This window comes from Aphelocoma coerulescens, chromosome 12 (assembly GCF_041296385.1).
Source record: "Aphelocoma coerulescens isolate FSJ_1873_10779 chromosome 12, UR_Acoe_1.0, whole genome shotgun sequence".
In the NCBI taxonomy this organism is placed as follows: domain Eukaryota; kingdom Metazoa; phylum Chordata; class Aves; order Passeriformes; family Corvidae; genus Aphelocoma; species Aphelocoma coerulescens.
Genome location: NC_091026.1, coordinates 5656062 through 5665795, shown reverse-complemented (window position 1 = coordinate 5665795; position 9734 = coordinate 5656062). Strand labels below are relative to the sequence as shown.

The 9734-nt window shown below is 40.6% G+C and overlaps 1 long non-coding RNA gene across 1 annotated transcript; it reads right to left on the bottom strand.

Annotated features, from left to right (window-relative positions):
- Positions 1–927: 927 nt before the first annotated feature.
- Positions 928–9734, bottom strand: LOC138117725 (uncharacterized). The gene is made up of 4 exons (XR_011154830.1): positions 9614–9734; positions 3291–3433; positions 2039–2222; positions 928–1062 (listed from the first exon to the last, which is right to left on the bottom strand). It is a non-coding gene; the product is annotated as an uncharacterized lncRNA (long non-coding RNA).

Below are 9734 nucleotides of genomic sequence, written 5' to 3'. Positions count from 1 at the left end.
GAGAGAACCTTGGTGTGAGTCATAGGGGCAAGAGAAGAGCAGAGGGTTTAACTCCACACGTTCTAAACTCCTCCCAGACTCCCAGAGGGAACACTGACTTGCACACTAAGAAGACTTTTATCACTGATAAATCTTCTTGCAATTTCCACACTGATGTCTCCATAGGTTCCTTTGATTCATGAGGTCATTTGTCTGTTGACACTTGATTGAATTAACTACGCTAGAAGAGCATTACTGTCCCAGAGCAGGGAAGGGGGTTTTAACTCTTTTTTGATAGCTGTAGTTGAAACAAGTGGTTGGACATGAAGCTCATCTCTACATGATGGATAGATTTCAAAATGTTCCAGAGACAACTCTCCTTGGAACATTCAAAAGACACAAAGAGCTCCTTGATCAATGAACAGTGGGTATTTTTGCACAGAGGAGAATATCAGGTTGCAGGATGTAATATTAGATAAATATCCTAAGCATGTAATTACCACTGATTGTAATTTATGCTGCAATACAGCTTCGCTAGCATCAGTTCCCAAAACACTTCCATCCACCTGATCATGCAGTTCTTTCTAAAAAGATCCCAGAATGCAGAAACTCAACAACTGGTCCTTGAAAGTATCCTTGAAAGATACTTGCAGGTTGGACTCTTAGTTGCCACAGTGTTACTCTTTCTTAACACCCTTAAACATCAGAATTTCAACATCTACTTGTGTAAAAGTATGCTATTTAAGCTTTTATTTCATTCAATATTGTATTACCTCTTTTAAGACATGAGTTGTACTCCATCATTAATATTTTCCTGGCATTGATTTCCTGGCGTTGATTCCCTGATTTTTTTTTTTTCTTTCTTTTTTGGTTCACAGCTCACTCTCAAGGCCAAAACTCCACAGGCAGAATTTCTATCAATTTTAGTTGGAGTCTCACCTGATTAGAAGCTGCAGCAAAAAGTTTTATGATCTCACACAGAGCCTGAGGTTTCGGCTTTTCCTGACGGGTTTTCCAGATTTGATTTCAGTCCAAAGTGTGTCTTGCTGGTTGGAATTAAAACCCAGTTCATTTTCAAAATTCCTTGTAAAGGAGAAGACATTGAAATAAAATGGTAAAAAAAAAAAAATCCCCCTAGATTAATATTGAGGTAATTTGAAACAGTTTTTTATATAATTGTTTATGTTTCTTATTTGACCTGACTGGATGACACAGCAGGAACAGCATTGCTTTCTAATAACAGCATTAATCACAGAATAAAAATATTTCTTGGTAATGTATAACAGTTCTTCTGAGCTGAAAACAAAAAGTAATGTTCATCTGCCTACAAGGTTTAAAGTAAATAAAAATGAACGACTCTATTGGGATTACACCATGGGAGATGATTGGGAATGCTGGCGTGATTTGACATGTAACAGCCCACTCTGCTGGTATTAGCAGGCTGTGAAATCATATAAAAAATGAAAAAAACAGAAGAAAAAATAATGAGTTTCATAAGAAAAATTCACTTTTTGATCTTTTCTCCAAAAGAAACTTTCTGTTCTGCATTTTGTCCCACACCACTTTTAGGGTTGTTAAGAAGGAGCCTTTTCACCAACAGCACTAATTAGTGTTGTGGTTTAACCTGGCAGCAGCCAAACACCACAGAGTCCTTTGCTCCCCACCACAGGATGGGGAGAGAATTGGGAAAAAGGTGAAATAGTTTTCTAGTTTAATAGGTCAGAAAAGGAAGGAATACCAATAATAGTGATAAAAGAATATACCAAACAAGTGGTGCCCAATGCAATTGCTCACCACCCGCTGGCCAATGCCCAGCCATCCCACTGGCCAACTCCCCCCTTTTTTGTTCAGTATATCCCTTTCTTTTTTGTCCAGAACACATACATATTAATTTTACTTCACAGGCTCTTAAAGTGCTTTTGTGGAAATGATTCAAACTTTCTAAATGTGACACCAAAGTCTGTTGTTTCACGGGTCTGTTTATAAAAACAACGAGAAGCTGCAGAGAGCTGCAGCCTGACACCAGAGGAAGCAGAGGGGTTTCACAAGCCACACTGACCTGGCCACGTTTGAGAGCTGAGGGCATGTGCAGGAGGACACCAAACAAGCTGAAGGAGCTTTTTTGGACAATCATTTCCCACCTGCACTGACTAAAGGCTCCAGCACCATGGGAATAAAGGTCCTCTCAGCCTGAACTGCTACTTCACAAGGAGCCAACAGCAGGGAATCAATGCAGAATATTTCTGTAGGATAAAAAGGAAACAGACTCTTTTAGAACCATTGCATTCTCCCTCATGTCAGAGACACTTCATCAATGTTTTGTAAAAGCAAACCAAGTCATTTGGTTTGAAAAGCACCACATTAGTACATTCTGGCTTTCAAACATGCATTTTTCCAAAGTGATCATTTTTATGCATGCAGATATTTTGAAGGGCAAGATTAGAAGACACAACACTTCTTATCCCTCCCCTATTTCATCTATCATCAGGATGGTGATCTTTAATACCAAATGCAACTTCCACTTCAGTCAGCACTGAGGCAAATGAGTATTGTCTGCTGAGCAACTTCATTATTTCATCAGCAGCTCCTGTGTTTCATTTGGAAGCTCCTGACCAAGGCACTCCTTCTGCCTGGAGCCTGGTTAGTGCACTCACCCTGGTGAGACCACAGCAAGAGGCACATGAGCAAAGGTCCTCAGAAATGGAAATTACTCATGAGCTTTTAATGCAAATGAGAAGAGGTCAATCAAAATAAGCACACAGAGAAAACTAATTGGAAATGAAATATGGACTCAAATGATAAAATATAGCTCAATTTTATACAGCTCAGTGCTCACATGCATTTACTTCGAACATCCAAGGACAACAGTATGAAAACATCAGCCTAAGCAGCTGCTTTACACTTTTCTTTCTGTCTGTAGTGATACCTTTGAGGCACAAAAATCTCAGGTGGGTAACATTATTGCTTGAATCATTTCACCATAACTTCAAAATATTTTCTTTAATTAACATCACACTCGTGTAGGCATCACTGACTACAGTAACCTGTTAGCCTACAAACCTGAACTCATGTCAGAGATAAGGCTTTTGGACACAATGACAGTTTTTAAAATTTGGAAAAAAACACACAAGGGAAAAAAAATACCAAAAAATCCATACAGAAACCTCCCCAAATATTGTGAGGGTGAGGGCAAGCAAGCCCACATGGTGTTTTATTTCCACTTATGACCCACATGGAGCACAAAGGTATTTTAAATTAGGAATTTTAATGAGAGCAGTTTGTTTTAAAAGTTTACAAATTTTGCAGCGAACCTTCCCAACAGACAACCCGTGTTCCTTGGATGGATGGAGGAAACTGGGGCTGCCAGCTCCTGCCCAGCCTGAAGGCACAGGGAGGTGCCCAAGCAGCAAAAGCAGCACCAGTGAGCTGCAGGGCTTTCACCTCCCTCCAAAGCCTGGAAGAATAAGAGAAACAACCAGCCATAATTATGTGAACTCTTCAGAAATTCAGGAAATTAATTAAACCTAAACCCAAACCTCTGTTTCACACTGGACCCACATCTATTTTAGAGCCCAACCTAAGGCATTCTATTATTTTATACAACTGAAATGCTGTAAGGGAAGGTGCTGCCCAGGCTGCCCCTGCCCCAGTCCTCCACAATTAAAAGGAATGACCAGACTGCAGCAATGTTGGGGCACAGAGAGGAAGCACTCCTCTGTTCTGCTAATAAGTCATGAGCTGACTTTCCTGCAGGTACACATGTAGCTGTTAAATAAAGCAAATAAGAGCACCAGGCTGGCAGAGCTGTCCTTTGGAGAGGTCACAAAGCACTCGCCTTTCCAGCAGGTGAAAGTCATGGCAGGAGAAGGGGGCTTAGCACCTACAAAGACACCAATTGATGGTGGGGAATGTATAAGCATCTGTTTTTGTGAGCCAGATAATTGGGTCCTTGGGAAGCAAACTAATAAGAGGATGAAAATCGCTAGAATTCAGATTTTGTTTTAAGCCACTCACTTTTTGCCAGCAATCATTTTATACAAGAGCAGTGACTGAGTACAGATGCAATTGTGGTTGTCCTGTCAAGGAACCATCTGTATTTCCTGGGTCCTGTTCCCCTCTAAGGGGCATAATTTCCCAGAGATCACAGTGTCAGAGCACTAGCACTTTTTACTGTAACCTCTTTTTTCCACCTTTTCTTTCTCCCTGCACCTACTGAAATCTGTGTGAACACCTAAAAATACATATGACTTGGCAGATCTTTGCTGGGGCTCCTCACACATCAGCACTCTGCCTAAGGCATTGTGTCCAAAAGCTGAACATCATTATAAGTTATCCAACTAGCTGGTAAAATGTTACTTCATTTTTGTTTCCATGCATTGATTTCCCCCTTGATGTGACAGCCCAATCTCCCACTCACTCACTGTCAGCCACTGTTTTCCCTTGATGCTGACACTCAGTCATTCAGCCTTTTCAACATACACCTTTCTCAGCACTAAGTGTACACTTGCTGTGGGTTTGGCATGCTGGAATTACTCAGGAAAACTTTCTTTCTTTTGTTTAAAAATAATCAAAAATATTTCTTCATTGTTTAAGGAAATCACTTCCCCTTGGAGAATGACAGTGTGCTGTCTTTTATACATATACTGTATATTGCAAACAAGTACCTTGTATATATTTATATTACATGTACCCAATTTTTATGCCTTTTATAAATATAGAGGCAAAATCTTCAGTGACCACATGCAGTCACCATGGACCCTTGAGCACCCATCAGAAGTCTGCACTCAGTTGCTTGCCCAAGTTCCAGTAAGGTGATGCCCACTTTACCCTTCATATCTCTAAAATTCCCTAGCAGAAAAGATGTGCTTTCCTTGCCCAGCTAAAGCACCTATCCAGCTCAAGGCATGTATTTTTGCTGAGACTCAAGCTGGCAAATGAGAAGGCAATGAAAGCCATCTGCAGGTAATTGCATCTTAAAAGAAAATCAGCATTCATAGACTGAACATTGTGTATTTGTTTGATTTGACATCTCAATTCTTTGCAGAAAACTGGGAATGTGTAAAGCACTGATGCTTTGATTGTTAGGGCTGACTGTTCTCTGCATTGTGAAGTTGGTCTGATACGTTAAAGCACCACACCCCGGCTTTGGATGATGAGTTTTCTGTTAGAGACTGATGTTCCTTCCTTGAGCCTTGTACCTAAATAAAGCTTTTGAAAGGGTCTTTCTTTTTACACTCCAGCAATCCCAGCCCAGCCACTCACTGAATGTTTAAAGATGTCCTTACTCTTTATACAAGACAAAGACTATGGGCATCTGAAGACCAGACTCATTGGCTGCTGAGTTCAACCATCCACCACTGTGAACGCACAAACATCACAAGCTGTCTTTAAAAAAAAACCAAATAAAATAAAATAAAACAACATCAACAACTCTAAACACTTTAAAGAAGGAGCAGGGGATTCCACTCCCACTGCTCACCTTGACACACCTTGAAAAGCTGCATTTTCTCAGGATAAACACTGAGTCAGTTTCAGATTATTAACTCCTTTATATTCCATTTACTAAATCTTCTGTAGCATTCAGAAATCTTCCTCAAGGAAATAAGCAAACTGATCTTTTTCTTGTAATACCTACTTTAGGTGAGTTCTGAGCACTCTCTGCTCCCTAAAGGGCACTTGTCACAACCCAGTGGTAACTCCTACACATCCTCTTCAAAACAGTGAAAGAAAAACCAGCTCAGGTATGGCTGGGCAGTGAATGTAACTGCTTTCTAATCATAGTAAGTGTGATTAGAGGCAATGGTTAAGGTCAGATCTGGAGAGCATCTTAATGGAAGTTGACTACAAAACATATCTTCATTAAACAATGACCTGACCCCACAACAGCACTTTCCAACATTTCTCTCTGCCACCACTGTCAAAATTTTAGGTTGCTTCTTGACAAATATGGATGAATGTCTAAAAATTTCCCTTAATGGCTTGGGGTTTTTTGGGTTATGGTTCTGGAATCACTTAGCACTTAAAAAGCACTTGGTTAGAATTTAAAAAATGAGGTGAATTTCCCTGGTACAAACCTTTAGGAATTTTTAAGAAGAGGGTGTTCTATATTAGCCTGAATTTTGTGCTTGTGACTGTGGGAGTATTGCATCACCCCCATTTGCATTTCTCAAATGTGATGTGCTCAGTACCACTCTGTAGCTGCAGCTTGTTAAGAGGAAATGGCCACTGTCAGGAAACAGCAGAAAATTCCAGTGCAGTCACAGTAACCCACTCCTGGTGCCTTTTCCTTACACAAAACCAAGGGAGGATGGGCACTGGGGTCAGGCTGCCAGGACAGCCACCTGAGAGGCCTTGCAGTCTGGACCTGGTATTTACTTTAATCCAATATAGCCTCAGTTATGGGGGACCTGGCATGTTAGAAAAATCCCAGGTTTTATAAGATTTTTTACAAGGATGTGCTTTACTGTACAGAGACAGAGGGTGAACAAGAGTTCCTGTCACTGCTGCTGGCAACCAAGTCCAGCAAAGGATGTGTTTGACAGCAAAAGAGATTTCTGTAGTGGCCCTTTCAGCCTAAGGAAAATGATATTGAAGTCTAAACCAAAAGACTGAAGGTCAGATTGCAAAAGAGCTGGTATTCCTAATTGTAAACAGATTTTGGAAGAGCTCCATCTATATGGGCTGACTACATCTCAGTTTCTGACCACAAAACCAAACATTAAACTTTTTTTAAAACTTCTGATGCCTCGAGCCATGCTACAGCCTATATTAAAAAATCCTCTTAATATTTCAAGGTTTTCTCAGTGCCAAACTATTAAATGTGTAGACTGATTTCCTTAGAGCAAAATCCTTCTCCAAAAACCTGGACAGAATGTCAGTCAAAATAGTTAATTACTAACCAAAAAAACCCCAGTAATTGACTGCATGGATTTTAATTGTATGAGATAGTGTTATCCTTGTGAGAACTCTCCAAGCTGAGGCTGGAGAACAATGGCTCCCTGAACACAAAAGCAGTTCCCAAATCACAGCAGAGATGGTAAGGCTGAATTTGACCTCAGTTGCTCCAGTAAAAATTCAGGTTATCTCCATTAAAATGAGCAAGAAAGAGGTAACAAAAGGGGTGACAATGAGAAGAGAAGGGTCTTTTTGAGGGGAATTTGCAAAAAGCTATAGCTAAAGCTACATTAGGCCTTTCATCAGCAATGCTCTATAGGAGGTAAACAGTTTAGCAGACTGCTAGCTACAAAAAGTTACTATAAAAGCACCTCAAAAGTGGTTATTAGACAGATTTCTTGCATATTCTTTCTTCCCTGCCCAGCAGTAATTGGTCTCAAACAGGGAAAAGTGACAATGTAAGACCTCCACACCGGGTGACAGGTATTCCCACAAAGAACAGCAGTGCCCATTGTCAACAATTTATCTCAAGTTTCATGCCTGGATTTTTTTTCTAGAGGCCCTGCATTTATATAAGAATCATCAGGAGAGTGTTTTAAAACTATTATTAAGGCTCAGAGTTGTGGGGGAAAGCTCTGAAGTGCAACACAGAATAAAAACTGCATTGCCAGTGCTCGAAGCCCATAAGACGACTTTAAAGGCCCCACCAGCTCCTTGCTGTGCATCACATTCAGTGCCACCTCCCTTTTCTCACACACATTGTTTTAGAAGTGTTTAAAGGTTAGTGGGCTTGCCTAGATGTCCATAAAGCAAGCTCAGGTGCCCCTCAAAAGGTACCTGTGGGGACCTTACCCAGAGGCTGGACAAGCTGAAACAGCAATCAGTAGAAGCAGCATAGTATCTTTAGATTTTTGCTAGTCCCAGCAACATGAAACTTCAAAAGTGAGAGGTTGTTCATCCCCTCTTGGTTATGCTCTTTGGTTCAGAGTGGGGTTTGATTGTTTTCTTAACAATCTGACACACATCCATGAGTTAAAAATAGCAAACAATGCATCCATCTTCCCTGGCAAAAACTGCACACACGGAACATTTGAATCCCATGCAGTGATAGGCCAAATCTACACCCTGTTCTGTGCTGGACTATGACTAATATTGAATGATTTGGGTTTTTTTTTTTCCTTTTATTGCAAACAAACTACTAAAACACACCCATATTTTACTACATAGGTGGCCCTTCTCTCAGTACAGCACACCCCAAACCCACAGATAAAAGGCTCAATAGATACTTACAGCATTGCCTCCACTGAGTGAAGAGCTAAACGATTAATAAATAAACAATTAATAAACAATTATCAGTGCTGATGTGACTGATATGGAGATGTTCTCTGCACGGGACAGTTTCTACATCTGGAAGCACACTAATAAAATTTATACCTGTGCTACATGTCAGCAGCAACTGAAATGACATGAGGCTAACAAGTGGCAGGTTTGACTGCGGCTCAGTTACTTCATTAAAACAGCTGTTAATTTAAGCTGAAAGGAGAATCCATTCTTTTGGCTGCCCACCAGAAGTGCTTCCCACACAAGAGAAGAAGCAGCAGCTCTGCTCATCAGTTCAAAAGTTCATTTGAATGATGCACAGGAGAACACTAACACAAGGAAATGCAAAGCAAACCCTGTTTATAGCTGGTTCCACGATGGGATTCCATTAGGAAAAGACTGACATGAATATTTTAGACTAAGAAAATTTCAACCAGAAGCAGAACATCTTGAACAGATCACTTGAAATTTTGTTCACAACTCTTCTGGCTCATGCTGCCATCCTGGTGGCTTTGCAGTTCTGGACTTCATGTCACTATTCTCCTTTATGACCAAGCTGTGTATTTTAGGTAGTAAAACAGGTAATAGTTCCCCTCTGTTGGCCACTGCAGAGTATTTAGCGAGCTCCATATAACAGTTTACCACAGGATGCACAGTTTGGGCAGGGACACTTGCTCAGGCAAGAAACTGAAGACAGAGAGACTCCCCACTGATGTCTCAGGATGTTCTCTTCTGCTTTGCCAGTATATCCAAATAAAAAGTTTGCAAGTTTTTGATGAAAACAGAAGAAAAAAACCCCAATGAAATCCCACTGAAACATGCAGGAAAGGACACTTTTTGACCAGAAGATTTCAAATCACCAGTATCTACCACAAACCCCCTGAAAGTTACTGCGTGTTCTGCTGTAAATTAGAACATAGAAAAAAATCCCTCTCATTCATCCTCACATATACACAGAGGCTCTAAAGTGGAGGCAGAGATCTCATGGAGACCAACCAGGATTTATTTCCCCAATTCATCTGACACATGCAGCAAAGGAGCAGAGATCCCATGGAGGAAACAGCAGAGATTGTAGAACAGGGCTACCAGAGGATGATCTCCATGTGCCAGCTCGGTGCTGTTTAGGAAATAAGACGCAGCTTTTCACATAACTGTTCGTACACACAACTACACTCAGCTAAATTTAAGCACACATTAACAGCAGTTGAGTGCTCCAACCCTTCTCAAGCTGGACAGAGATTGCAGGAGAAAGAGTGAGTGACTCAATTACCCAAAGGCAGCTCTTGGCAGGGCTGAACTTCCCATCAGAGGGATTAGACAGGCAGGAGAAAAGCAGTGTAGCAAAGAAAAACAAAATGAAAGGAAACGGAGATGAAACAAGATTCTCCTATTGATTTGCACTGAAAGATGAATTACTTACTTATCACTGCAGTTGTAAATGAAAGCTGTGCCAAAAGGGTGTAGCTTCTAGAGGAAACCAAATTAAATATATTTTCTTCTTTCCTTTATGTGGAGAATGTGCATGTCTTCAGAAAGTTACT